Source organism: Crinia signifera, chromosome 8, assembly GCF_055691185.1.
Source record: "Crinia signifera chromosome 8, ASM5569118v1, whole genome shotgun sequence".
Taxonomy (NCBI): Eukaryota; Metazoa; Chordata; class Amphibia; order Anura; family Myobatrachidae; genus Crinia; species Crinia signifera.
This window is the reverse complement of record NC_139224.1, coordinates 106184344-106199580: the sequence shown is the minus strand read 5'-3', so window position 1 is coordinate 106199580 and position 15237 is coordinate 106184344.

The following is a 15237-nucleotide window of genomic DNA, read 5'->3' as shown; positions in this document are numbered from 1 at the left end:
TCCATGACGTACATTTACGCCATGTGTCGGGAAGTGCTTCCCGACCATGACGTAAATGTACGTCAAATGTCGGGAAGGGGTTAAAAGCGGCAATCATTTACTGTACACTGAAAATCAAACTGATTTTGCAGTGTAAATGATTGCCACTTTAAAAAAACTGGAAATTTCTTACCAAATCTTGCACTTTATGAATCTCTCACCCTGTTAAATGTCGCCCATGGTGTGTTGTGAAAACCCCATGTTTTTCAATGGCTTGGGTGTACATCAGAGGTTTACTCATAGTACTATCTATGAGGTGTCCCACTTGGCTTATATCTAATTGTTTCCAGTTAGTAAAAGGAAAACCCCCTTTTCCATCCTGGAAATCTGGGTTTTGAAAATACCTTAGGAATTGTGTTTTATATGGATTTATTTGGAACCTTTATCGTAATATGAACCATAGCTGTCTTGTTGACATAAGTATTGGATTTTCATGATATTTCAGTCTAATTTTTAATTTTCTAAATGTGGAAATGTAATCAGTTGTGTTTTTGCTAGAAAGCCTTGTTCTAATGATATGTTTGTATGCACTTCGGTCTGTTGTTTCCAATCTCTAAAATGTCTTAGAATAGCAGCTTGGTTGTACCATACGACATTAGGGAAATTAATGTATCCATTATTTTTCCTCTGCTGCAATTTAATTAGGCTAATTCTTGCTTTCCTATCTTTCCAAATAAAATTACGGAAAAGTATATTGATTTCTAGTGTATCTTGTTTCTAGGTGCTAATAAAAGAGGTAGATTTTGAAAGGGGTATGATAATCTGAGAAGATAAATAATTCAAATTAGATTTGCTCTACCCAGATATGACAAATTAAGATGTTTCCAACCCTGTATTTCTTTTCTTAATTGGTTTATGGCCTTCTTAATATTTACTGAACATAGTGATGTTATGTCATTCGAGAGACGTATCCTCAGGTAGGTTATTGCTCCTTTAGCCCATTTAGAGTTATATCTTGAGCCCAATTAGGTTTTGTACATCTGCTCTGAAGATTCATTCCCGTTGACTTTTCAAAATTTACCCCAAACCCTGATTGACTACCCATATATATATTTTTTCCATAAGGGGTTTTAATGATTCCTCTGTGTTTGATATACAGATGGAGCCAGCCTCCCTCTTGCTGGTGAATCACCAGATTGTCTCCACTGGCGATCCGCCAGCGGCGAGGCGCTCCATCTGACTGAGACGCTCGTGCGTCTCACACGCACGCACGTCTCAGTATCCGGGCGGCGGGGCGACGGGAACCCTGTCCGTCTCCGCTTCAGGGAGACGGACAGGGTTAGGTGGGAGGGCGGGGAGGCGGTGGGGACCCCGGGTGACCGCCGGCAAGTCGGCGGGGACCCTGGGGAAACGCCATTGGAAGGGGAAGCGTGCGCATCTCGTGCGCGCGTCCCCTTTCGCAGATCAGATGGCGGATGGCGGGGGATGGTGGCTGGCGATTCTTCCGCCATCCCCTGCAAGAGCGAGGCCCGCTCCATCTGTATGTAAAAATATATCCTCTGTAAAGGCAGATATTTTGAGTACCCTTCATGATTGGCCAAGATTGTATTATTCGTAGCATAGGGCCCAAAACCAATGTAAATTGGAGACTGGGGACACCCCTGTGTTGTCCCTCGAAGCATGTCAATTTGATTACTTTTATAGCCATTTATCAAAAGAGATGTAACTGGTTACATGTAAAAGTTAACTATTGCTCTGAAATCTATTCCAAATCCTTGCCTCATAAGAATCTCCCTCAGATAATGATGTGAGGCCATATTGAATGCTTTTTGTGCATCTAAACTCAATAGCATATTTGATTGCTTTACATTGAGCAGCGTGGCCGATGATATTGCTGGAATGATCTACATTATTCCTTTCACCAAGTGTCTACCGCTTACAATACCTAGTGATCTGTTAACAAGAGATATATTGCTCTGCAATCTTTTTGCCATAATCTTTGCCATTATTTTAAAATCTACATTGAGAAGAGTAATTGGTTGGTAGGGTGAGGGTTCTAACGAGTCCTTTCCCAATTTGGGTATCAACATGATATACACTTAGTTAAATGACGAGTATGTGATATGTTCACTATGAAATAGGCGGTAAAGTTTCAACATTGTCAGGGTCATTTCTTTGTGTAATATTTGATAGTACTCTATTGTCAGCCCATCAGGTCCTGGTGCTTTCCATAACGACATTTTAGCTATTGTTATTGCTATCTTTTCCTCACTTGTACCAGGTTTTTCTGAGTCTGCCTGAGCTTTGGAAGATCAGCCTCATCCAGTATCGCCTCTAATAATTTGAAGGCGGTTTGTTGTGTTTTATATATTTCTTCTAAATAAGCTTAAAATTTGTTTAAAATGTCTGGGGTTTTAGTTATTATTGTCTCCGAAACCTCTCTCCTCGCTGCCGTTATATAGTTTTTACGTATTGGTGGTTTGGACCTATTTGCCAGTAAGGAGCCAGTTTTATTTCCCCACCTAAAAAAATGGGTTTTCATACAATCTATATTTAATTTGGCTTGTGCTAGTAAGTAACTTTCTAATATTTGTCTTTCTTTATTTGACTAATGAGTCCTCATTTGGGTCATTGGTGTAATTTTGGTATGCAAGTGAAGCTGTCTTCTCTAATAGGTTACATTTTTCTTGTGTCAATTTTCTTTGACTAACTGTACAGGCTATAATTTATCTTATTATTATTGCCTTTGATGCCTCCCACATTAGTATCGGATCATCCTCATGTTCACTATGGTTTTCCATACATTCAGTCCACTTATCACGTAGACATTGTTGGTATTGTTCTCAGAATCAGCTTTATTGGCCCACCGCTGCCCAGCCTTCTCTCCTCCTTCCTCCGTGATGACGATCCACCCACCGCCTGCTCATAGCTCGTCTGCCTCACCCACCCATCCATCCAGCGTGATCCCGCAAAGGGGAGGGGAGGGGCGTTGATGGGAGCTCCATGGATGGAACGGGAGCTCCACAAGTATGCGACAATTCCACAAACTAGCAGGAAGTAGAATTAAAGTAGAAGTAGCATTTTGAGTGATAGACCTCCATATTCTCACTTTTCCATATTTTAAGGTGATTGTATTGAGACTGAAACTATGGCATGATCCGATATCTATATGATATGAATTTTACTACTATTTTACTACAATTTGGGGGATTTAATATATAATCTATATAATATATTAAATATAAAGGGTGACATTTAATAGAGGTCGATTTGTGTTTTTTGGCGATAAATAGGAAACAAAATGGTGTTTTCGCATTTTTTCACAAATCGTCGATTTAATAGGGTGCGCAACGGGCCGTATTTCGCTTTTTTGTGCGATAAATCTCACAAAAAAGTACTCTAAAAAAATCGCATTTGTTTCGCATCCAGATGTTTTTACTCTTAAACTCCCCTACATATACCCCAACATCATTAAGGACACCTGTGAGGGTTTTAGACATGGAGATTTTGCAGAGTGGTTTGGAGTTGGCTGTATGTGATTATGCCCATTTGGAGGAGCTGCGCAGGAGAAGGGAGGAAGCTGCACACCAGATCCAGGTACCCCGACTACTGCGTGCTTCACGTAGGTATCATGCTAGGCTGTACCTGGGCTCCCTCTTGGATCAACAGGTTGTGGGGATGTTTCAGCTGAACCACATTAACCTGTTGGACTTATATGAGCAGGTGAGAGATGATTTGGACCCTTACGGGGGGGCCAACTATGCAGTGTCTGGGCTGCAGAAATTAATGTGTGCCCTCTACTACTTGGCCACAGGCTCCACTCAGTCTGTGACCTCATGGCCATTGGGGGTCTCACAAGCCACTTTCTCTAAGCATTTCAATCAAGTGTTACTTGCTTTAAAGAAGTTGTGGCGCACATACATCAGATTCCCACGTTCTGAGTCCATGTGGCAGGACCTTAAGGTGGCTTTCTATAGGCTCTCAGCATTACCTAACGTGCTGGGAGCTATAGATTGCACAAACATTGGGCTTCAGGCACCGCACGTGAGGGGACACGTGTATGTCAATAGGCGTGGCCGGCACTCCCTGAACGTGCAGATGGTATGTGATACTACCCTCAAAATACTAAGTGTAGTTGCAGGCTACCCAGGGAACTGCCATGATGCCTATATTCTGAGGCACTGAGCCCTCTGGGACCGATTCCAGGAACAAAAAATGCCAGAGGGCTGACTACTTGGTAAGTACATTTTTAATTATTAAAATCTCTACCCTTTATTGGTCCTGTTAAAAGTTGTAATGGAAAAACATAATAAATTATTTTACTCCTATGGAGTGACCCTATAATCTGTTAAATATACCCACAACTCCATTAAATCCTCATTAACATTACAATGGCCATTAATTGTGGCTTAAATATGCTGATAGCTGTTGTTACAATCAGTCATTACCAACAGTAAGTGTTCCCTGGATTAATGCGCATGTTGTTTTACATCTAAAGTGCAACTGTAGTGTGTACTTCCTGCTGATATGTGTCAAAATGTAGGTGGAACCAGTCCCTCTATGTACTTCCACAGCAACTGGAGGCCCATGACTTTAACTCCATAGTTGTATAACTAGTACAGTTAAAAGGTAAGGGACTGTGGACATTTTCTAACATACTTACACATTTTTACCATTTCTATAGCATGAAACCGTTTCTGAAATAGCACAAATACATTTTAAGTAAATAGACCATAGAAACTTCAGTTTGGTGCATGTTATTTTTGCAGAAAAGCCTCTTTTTTTAGACCCAAACATGTACAATGTGTACAAATGTCTTCAAATATACATAAGCTAAATATACATAAATATACATTAACAAAATTTGGCAGAAATATGTTTGGAAATGTGTGCAAATGCAAATGCATTATTTTTGGGATGCCTGAGCACGCGCACACCCTCCCTTGGCACCTGACCCCTGGCCGCCCCTGGTCCTAACACTCCGACGTAGGGGTGAAGTGGGTGAGTAGAGGTTGCTGCACCTAACAAATTAAGCTCCATATGGTTAATTTGAGCCTGCATAGCAATTAAAGCATTTGTTTGAGCAGTTAGAGCTCGATTTTGCCCAATAATGGTTTCTGTAAGGGTGGTAATATGAGTGAGTATTGTGTTCCCGTAGCCCGTCACTTATTTCGGACAAACGAGTGTTGAGGGTAGTAGCCATCCGCACTTGTGTGCCTACAGCAACACGGACACTGCTGCCTAATTTTTTAACTTGTTGAAATAAGTTGCGAATGTACCCTTGTATGTTGCCTATTTGGTGACTTTGCATCTCCATAAACTCAAGCTGCCTATTTTTGAAAGTATGCAATGAGTTTGCAATTTATGTTGGTGTCATTGGTGTGTGGGTTGATGGGGTGGGTGGGGGTTGGTTTGGTGTCACCACACTTGCTGCATTCTGAGTGTCTGATGTTGGCATGCTTTCTTCTTCAGGTGCCCAGGAGTCCACAGGCTGAAGAAGTATTTCCATATCTTCCTCGATCATTTCTGATGATGTTGTGGGATGTTCTCCTAGTTGTGATGGTCCTGTTGATACATAAAAATTGGTAAGTATTGAAGCATACTAGTGCAGTGTATGTGTAGTTAGATGTCACTAAGGTATATTGAGGGTTATGTCACATACCAATGGGTATTATGTACGTACACATGTACCCGGTGACTTCATTTAATGCTAGCATTGGTAATAACAGTGATGGCTGGTTGTCATTACATTAATTTCCGTAGCCATGTAGCAACAGGATATGAATGTTATGTTGCCAATTGTGTATGTGACATGGGTGTGTGTACTGTATGTGTAATGGTGCTTTTTTGCTTCTCCTTATCTGCAGCCTCTGCATCTGTGCCACTTTTTCTGGAGTGCTGTGGTGCGTGAGCACTTCGGGATGGATGATCTGCAAATTAAATGATGGACAAACGTTATGGACATTGCATGGACACCATTTATGACGAGCATGCTTTCTTTAAAAATTTAAAAATCACACCAATACTCACATGGGTGATGTCCAACTAAATGTTACCTACTTACAGTATTTGGGCATTTACATTGCAGTAACTGATTGAGTGCCATTATAAATATTGATTTTGACTGTTGACTGGCATGATATGTTCTGTATATAGGCGTTTATGGTATACCACCAGGACACCTAAGTTTGGGGTCACATCCATGTTAAGCTGCTACAGAAACTGGTATACATTGTGCAAAAGCAGCAGGTGTGGAACTACATGGCCCAGCATAATGAACACATTGTATGTATGAGCATTACATGTATCTATAATGACCTTGCTGGGATATGTATTTCCACAGCAGCACTATTGTTATGCTAACATTAGAAGAGAGCATTAGATGTAAAAAACATTACAATGTATGGGTCACTTGTAAATTTTGGACACTTACCAGCTCGGTGGAGTTGGTGGCCTATCGGTATCTGCCACATGGAGGCCAGGAAGGACCTCTGGTGGAATAATCCTCTTCAGCTTTTTCTCATACGTGGTATATGAGATGGCTTTTGAAGTTCCTCCCCCACTGCGGGTAGCCTCTTTTACCTCAGTGGCCATTTTGGCCTTCAGGTGTCGTTGGTGCATTTCTTGACATTTTTGACACTGCGCTTATGGTTGCTGACTGCGTTGACGGCCTGAATAATGGCCCTCTTACGCTGTGCAGTGGACTTATTATGGTGTCTCCCCAGCAGCCTGTCATATACAGGGATAATGGCCCTGACTAATGCTGCATTCTCTTCATATACAAATCGGACCTTCCGGCCACTTTGGGTGCGCACAGTATCTCCCTCCTCCTCCTCCAGCTCCTCCATGGCCAAGTCCGCCTCCTCCTCCAGGTCAGTCTCCTCCTCCTCACCTCCATCTTCCTCCACCTCACCCCAGTCGACCTCTGAGATGTGGCCCTCCTCCTCTGTCTGGGTGATGAACACATCCTGGGTGAGAGAATGGGATGGGGATGCCAGAGGGTCCTCCACCTCCTCCTGCTGGGCCTGCTCCTCCGGGGCCTGTGCTGGCCTTGCTGTGGCCATGCTGCCTGCCACACTGCTGCCTCTCCCTCTGGCACTGCTGCCTCTCAGCATACCTCTGCTGCCTCTCCCCCTGGCTCCTCTGGTAGTGCTGGGTGTGACTGGCCCCCTGCTGCCTCTTCCCTTCCACACTTCACTCCGCTCACTGCAATACCTCCTCTCCTCTCCATTCTCCTTACTCCCTTCCAAAGGTCAAAATGGCATCTGTACCCATCATATAGGGGTATGATGCATAATGTAGGGGACTTAGGTGGGCCAATAGGTTAGGGGGTTCTTTGGCATGTGGAGGCATGTGTTGTAATTCGCATTCCGGTTGGTCCAAAACTCGCACATGACTGGCGGAATAAATCGCACTTTTATGTGTCATAATATCGCACAACATCGCATCTCTTCGCACTTTATCACACTTTTTTGCCGCATCTCATTAAATATGCAAATTACATGGGAAAAATGCGGCGATATGGTGCGATTTCAAAAATTACGAAAAAGTCGCATTCTATTAAATGTCTCCCTCAATGTTAGAACGAAGAGAAATAAGAGAAAAATCACCAGTGGGATAGGGATAGGGGAAAATCAATATCGAACATCAAGAAATGTTGATCAATATAGGAGCAATCAATACTCATCAACAAATATTCAGAGGGAACGGGTAAACTTTAAACCAATGCAATTGGAGAGAAATAGAAATCTAAGAGACCCAGTGCCTCATTTTAGGAGATATCAGAGAAATCCTGATGTGGAAAATGATCAATCTGATCAACAGGGCCCTTTTTTAGGAGCCTGTCCCAAGATAAACAGGTGGAATCTCAATACAACACATACACACCAAAAAGACAGAGAAAGAAGTGTAAAGGAACTAAAAGGGGCAGGCACCTCAAAAATAAACTTCAGACATACCTACTGTAACCCTCCCAAAAACATGGTGTATTTCATGTGTACAAAAAAGAATTGGACGAAGATCATATGTCAGTACTACAAAAAGGGTTACAATTCAGTACAACTAGTCAACCAAATATATTAGACCTATATGTCAAATTAAATGGTTTCATACATACATTATGTCGGAAACGATATTTTGCCACCAAAACCTTGAACCAAAGAAAGAAAGAATAATTTCCAGTTCTTTTGGACAGTACTGGCGGTGCCCTTCTATCCAATTTAGAAGAACTCTGGGAACAAAACCATACTGATGAGGAAATTGTACCAAAATTATTGTATGATTTAAAAAATACAAATAACCCCTTTCATAACAAATCTGAGTTCTTCCCAATTTCTGCTAAAAGTTCAAGTATCGACACCTTCTATAAAATTACACTGGAGGATTTTAAGGAGCTATGTTTAAAACAACAATCTAATCCTTATTTATATTTGAATCTAACAAAAAAAGTAAACTAGCCCTAAAAAAATGATCAGCTGATCATCAAGGAGGCAGACAAGGGAGGTGGGGTAGCCCTCCCACCAATCGGGGGTTACATCCAGGGAAGAACACAGATTCCTTCTCCCTTCACATCCAGTCACACCCACATTTTATTTTTGCCCCAAAATTCACAAATCCCTCACATCCCCCCCCCCCCATGCACCCCATTGTGTCAGGTATCAAATCCCTTGCGATAAATTTGTCCCACTATGTTGATTTTTTTTCTAACCTTATGTGTCGACTCACGCGCACGCGTTTCTTGCGTCCTGCGCACTTTTCAAGGAGCATCCTTGAAAAAGTGCGCAGGATGCACGAAACGCGTTGGGCCCACGAGGAGGACACTGGCACTTACTCCCACACCTGCCCGAAAACTCTGCCCGGCGGGCGCGGCAAACTTCTGGTAAACTCCCGACTTCCAGCAGTCATGGATGCGCAGTAACACACCCGCAAAAGCATCAAGCGGCAGCTCTGACACTGCGCCCTGCCACACAGAGATACCACCACCACCGGAACCACGTAAGGGTCAGTACAGGGACAGTACGGTACCAGTATCATCCAATCCATATATGTCTTCCCCAAAAGGGTGCAAACATTACTACTAACGCTGATTTTTGTACAGGTACCACTCTACATAATATATTCATTACGTTCATTATCTATTTTAAATTACCTTTTTTTAGCACTTTTTACAAACTCCTGAATCAACCTATTTTAAAAAAGCTGCTTAGATACCATAGCGCAGAACCACTAAACCAAACCATGAATTCCTGTCCCAGCCACAACAACAAATCAATTATCCCTCTCACAGTATTGTTTCTTTTCCCACCTGTTAAAAAACAAGCATATTTATTTATTTATTTATTAACAGTTTCTTATATAGCGCACACAGATTCCGCAGCGCTTTACAGAGCATAGTTATAATCAAAAACACATAACAAATTACAGTACAAGACAGTTTAGGACAAGTACATGGTTAATATGGATAGGTGCACCAGGGGACAGGACACTGAAGCAATTATCAGGGTGGCAAAGGTTTATATATTCTAAGAAAGGCACATAAGGAGAGAGGGCCCTGCTCGTAAGAGCTTACATTCTAAAGGGGAGGGTTAGACAGACTGGGGTGACACAGAAGGCGAAGAAGTGAGCTTAGACAGGTTAGGTTGAGAGATTGTTAGGTTTTATGCAGGGGAGTTGGAAGAGGTCAGCTTAGTCTTTAATATTTTAAGTCTAAAAAAGTGCTGGGTCTTCCAAGAGTAGACAGCAGAGAGACAGTTGGAGATATGAGTGAGGATAGAGGGAGAGAGATCAGGAAAGGATCGGTAGATTTTAGTATTATCAGCATAGAGGTGGTAGTGGAAGTTAAGTGAGCAAATAAGCTCACCCAGAGAGGACATGTAGAGATAGAGAAGAAGAGGGCCAAGAATAAAATGTTGGGGGACACCTATTATCAATGGAAGAGCAGGAGAGGTGAAGTCATTAGAGGTACAGCTGTGTATTTTTAAAACAGACAGTGCATATGCAAGCAGAAAAAGTAATATTCAAAGTTTTAGCAGTTAAGAGTTGCACTTATGTTGATTGTAGTTTCCTTCAGTTTCTGTCCAGTTCAAGGCCAGGCTAAGTCTAGGCGACAGTGTGCGGTTGTATATTCCTACTTAGAATCTTCCTACTTTGAATTCTGACAAATTTCTAAAGCCAGATTTCTATAGCCAGCCAAGGCTTAGTCAGCCTCCAATACTCTAATAAGTAGGTCTGTAAAAGCTGTTTCTAACTTCAGTAATTAAGACCGCACCCAATGCCCCTCTCCCACTAGAGAAAGTGAGCAATAAAACTGAGATAAGGGAGGGCAGGGAGGGGAGATATACATTTTTTTTAATAAAATAAACTCACAGGAGTGTTATTGATCTTATTCTTCCAGCTGTATTCTGTTTTGTGGTTTAATCCGCACAAAATGTCCCAGTAATCTTGTAGGATGCAGCCACTTAGCGCCTTTAAATGTCGGCTTTCTCTCAATCAACTTGCCTATGTCCAGTGATAAAAAATGTAGCAGATTTGTATGGCAGGATGGCCTCACGTGCATACTATGGCCCGCATGAGTTCATAGCCATCCAATCAAGTGTGAATGACCCTGAATAAAGCAGTATTTCATTGCTCATATTTGTATCTAATTTGCATTACATTGATTTATGAGTATTGATTTTCATTAAGCTCATTCAAATTTGCTACAATTTAGATTTAATGATATTTTGGTTGAGGTGTACTAAGCCTTGAAAAGTGATAAAATGGAGAGTGATAAACCACCAACCAATCTTCTCCTACATTTTTCAAACATAGCCTGTAGCCAGGGCTGGCTGCAGGGGGGGGGGGGGGGGTGTCAAGGGGAAGAAGTGTGAAGGGCCCCAGTGATCTGTAGGGCACCAAAGCTTCCATGCCCTAGCAATGCCACCGCCTGTACTAGCGGGCCTGTCAGTGACCATCGTGCCCCGGCAGTCTACTGTGCGCCATCTGTGTGTGGCAGAGTCTGACTAACTCACTGGGCAGTATTCAATGAGGCCAATTCACCATGTTTCATGGCGAATTTGTGCTTTTTTCACTTTGGAAGGTAATTTTTTGTGTTAAGGTGCCCACACACGCACCGTTGCCGGCGGTGCGATGCTGTACGATGGGGTGCACGCTCCCGCGGCACCTCATCGTACAGTACAAAAAGTATGTGCTGCACATACTTTTTGTACTAGCTTTTTCTAGCATAGCATCGCATCGCATGCACATCGTATGCACAAGGCATACGATGCGATGCTATGTGTGCTAGTTAAGCCCACAACGCACGCGGGGATCGGTGCGTGTGTGGGCTCCATCAGAAAGTGATTTACCCTATTCAACTTGCACTTTTCGCCGATGGTGAATAGTGAATGAGGGACAATTCACCGTCTGATACTCTCCGCAACTCGCTGTGGTTTTTCGAAGGGTTTTTCAATGTGATTCACCATGAGTGTATTCAATGAGAAGATGGCGAATTGCTTTCTAAGTGATTTCCGCCGTGTGTCACTGTGTAGCAATCGCCATCTTTTCATGGTGAAGTGGAATGTGAACTTTTAAAATAATGTTTTTGTTTTTTTAAATTTGGTGTAAAAAAAATCAAGAATTTTATTCTGTGAAGGGGCATGCTATTTTTATTCATGTTCCTTCAGCACATGAATATACTGTATATTTAATTGAAAAAATATATATCTATACAGTATATCTTTTGACACATAGCAGCCAGCAGGGGGCCGGGAGCAGAGAGCCGCTCATTACATATTCATATATTCACTGCTCTCGATCATTACATATGCATGATCGGGTGCAGTGAATACCCGGTCCCCTGCTGGCTCTCCCAGGGGGGCAGCCTGTGCTGCCTGGCTCCTGGGGAGCCCACCTCCCCCCCACATACGTTCTGGGGCAGGCAGGGAGACTTCCATCTCCCTGCCTGCCGCCGTCCACATTCGCTGTCAGGGGCAGCGGGCCCCTGCCTCATTGAATAGTGTGTCAGTGAGGGCTGGCAGCGAGGGCTCCAGCCCTCCAGAACACGGTGACTGTGCAGCCACTGCCATCCACTGCGTGTGCCCTGACGCTTGGCGCTCATAGCCGTCTACTCTTGTGTGTACGCATGGCCTAGGGCCAGAGGTGCACAGCCGTAGCTGCCGCTGGCGCTGTGGCCTCCGTCATTGGCTCCTGTACTTTTACTGTGCATGCGAGGGTCATCTGTTCCATGCTCTGTGAATTACCTGCCCTGCCTGCTCGTAGTGCTCAGTGTTCTTTTGTGAAAGTGACAGGCCAGCAGCAGCCGGGAGCTAGCAGGAAGCAGCAGCCAGAAGCCAGGCCAGCAGGAATGAGAACGAGAGAAGTCTGCACCTGAAAGCAGAATCTGGAGCCGCAAAAGGTTAAATGAGGCTCCTGCAGAAGAGGTTTTTGTGGAATTGGGATTAGATGGGGGGCCCCAGAAATATCATTGTACAGGGCCCCAAGATTTCGGTTGCTGGCCCTGCCTATAGCATTGCAGTTAAGAGCTGATTGGCTGGCCCTTTATGTGAACTGCTCTCATTGGGCCAGATGTACTAAGCTTGAAAAGTGAGAAATTGGAGAGTGATAAACCACCAACCAATCAGCTCGTAACTGCCATGTAACAGGCTGTGTTTGAAAAATGACAGGTAGGAGCTGATTGGTTGGTGGTTTATCACTCTCCATTTTATCACTTTTCAAGGCTTAGTACATCTCCCCCATTGAATTTATGTGTGTACCACTGCTCTTTTAAGCTTATTCTTATCTTCAGTAAATTTGATTAACCTATTTTTATCATAGTCTTCCCAACAGAATTTATAAAGGCATACATCAGTGGCGTAAATTCATCCCAGTTGCCCGGAGGCAAGGTAAGTACTGGTGCCCCCCCCCCAAATAGCTCATTCAGTAAGGTGTCTGTCTCCAGTAAGGTCATGGGTCTAAAACAGGGTGTGATACTTGCAAAAATGATGTTGGAAGGGGGAGTCAGCCACATTAGCAATATCAACTGCTTTCAATTAACTGATTCAAACTTAAAGGGAAGGAGAGGTGCCCCTTGGAAGCAGGAGCCCGGCGGCAGATGACTCCATTGCCTCCCAGAGTTCTGCCTCTGGCATACATATTATACAGATAGAAGAGCTCAGGGTGCCTTTTAGGGAGTAGTTAGTTCCAGATTATTTGACATGAAATCGGCATGAAGATCATTAAGTCACTCAACCAATTTTACAAGACAAATTTACTTTATAAAAAATTTTCAGCATTAATAAACAGATTTGTGAATATAACATATACATATAAAATGCTGTTTTTTAGAGTGTAAAACTAGTGCGTATCTCACTATGCGCCCAGTTCCCACTAGGCAAGGCACTTGCTGGGGGCGGCACACCAGGTTAATAAGGCCAGTAGATTCCTTTTTTTTATGTAATTATCACTTATTTCTTTTATATTTATTCTGCAACTGATAGGAGTGGGATAATGGACAGCAAACTGTGGTCCTGAAGGTGTTATTGGGTTAAGGTTGAGGCTGCTTGGGGGCCTTGAGGCATCTGCATTGATCATAAAATGAAGGGAGAAGTGATGTGATGGGGGGCAGAGAATAATGTGCCTAGGGGTGGCTCGACCCCTAAATTCGCCCCTGTGTGCAGCCAAACAGTACAAGTGGAACACTGATGCATTTCACCTGAGGACTGCTTCAGGGGGGGATTAATCAGTGGCATGACAATAGCCCCACAGACCTCGCGGTCGTGGGGAGGCGCTGTGTAAGAGTAGGCGCCGGGGGTCTGCAGGGATATTGTAATGCCGCTGTGCTGCGGCTGGGACCTGTCGGTGCAGCGGTCCCGGCTCCCCTCCTGCCCTGGCTTCTGCTGAAATGAAAATGGACCATCATAAAATGTCCGCCCCCATACAGCAGACAGTTCTCTGAAACTGTCTGCTGCATGGGGGCAGACATTTTGTGATGGTCCGTTTTCATACCAGCAGAAGCCAGGGCAGGAGGGGAGCCAGGACTGCAGGGGCGGCGGGGGTTGTTATTTTTACAACCCCCAGGGGGGCGCTGACGACATTTTTGGCAGGGGGGCACAATTTAATAGTAATGCCAATGCCGAGGAGTCTTTACAAATTGTTCACTCATGTGCAGTTACATTGTAGCTCATTTTCTGTACGGGGAACTCCAGCATTTTGTTAGGCTCTGAACCAGGCCCTACAGTACTGTATGTGTTAAAAATTTTTGTACATTATAAGATTATCCTCATATCTTGGTTAGTTCAGCTGTGACTGACATTTATACATTTAATGATAAAACAATTAAACCTAATGTGTCACAAGATGGTGGGGACTGTTTCCGTAGTAAAATTGGCAAATAGAAAATGGAAATAACAAATTAAAAATGAGCTTACAAGTAAATGGTCCAAAAAGGTCAGTAAACAGTAAGAAGTATAACTGGTGTTATAATTTGACATCCATATTTCCACAGCCGATTTACATATTGAAATTAGTTCAGTTCCACAGTGGACTAGAGTGAGATAATAACACAGATGCACATTTTAAAAACAAGTGCAGTAGTTCCCATAGTAACCTATCAGATTATCTTTTTTATTTGAAATTGCACTATAAAAATGACAGAATGTAGCTAGTAGCGTAACACAATTCTTTTCTCTCTGTGCTGGATGTTATAAATGTTCCCAAAATGTCTCAGCTACAATGCATGCTTCCAATGGAAGTAAGAGATAACACTATATTTGGTGGTAATTGATAATGAAGGGACTGATTTGGCCTTGCACACAGGTCCTAATTCAGACCTAATCACAGTGCATATTTTGTTTGCAAATGGACATGTGCTCTGCAGGTGGGAGAAATTTAACACGTGCAGGGAGAGTCCAACTTGCAGTGCACATGGGCCCTTATTCTGATCGGTGCGGCCGGATCCGAATATGCGGCCAGGACCGTGCGTGCGAAACCCCGCCTTCCATACGGATCGCCAACTCCGTCCGTACGCGGTAAGAAGCTGGCCGAACGGACCGCACGTGTATTTTTCATGGAATACGCCTCCTCAATCTCAGGGAACCTCCCCCATCATTCGACGGTCGCAGACCATCAAATGCAGGACCGAGTGGTCCACCAGCTCCCGCAACCTCAGACCACACGGACATTTTTCAGTGCAAAAGCAGGGATCTGGGCGGGCTGCTGACATCCGGCAATGTCATATGTCCGCCCCCAACACGTGCGTCACGGCCGCATTACCATACGTAC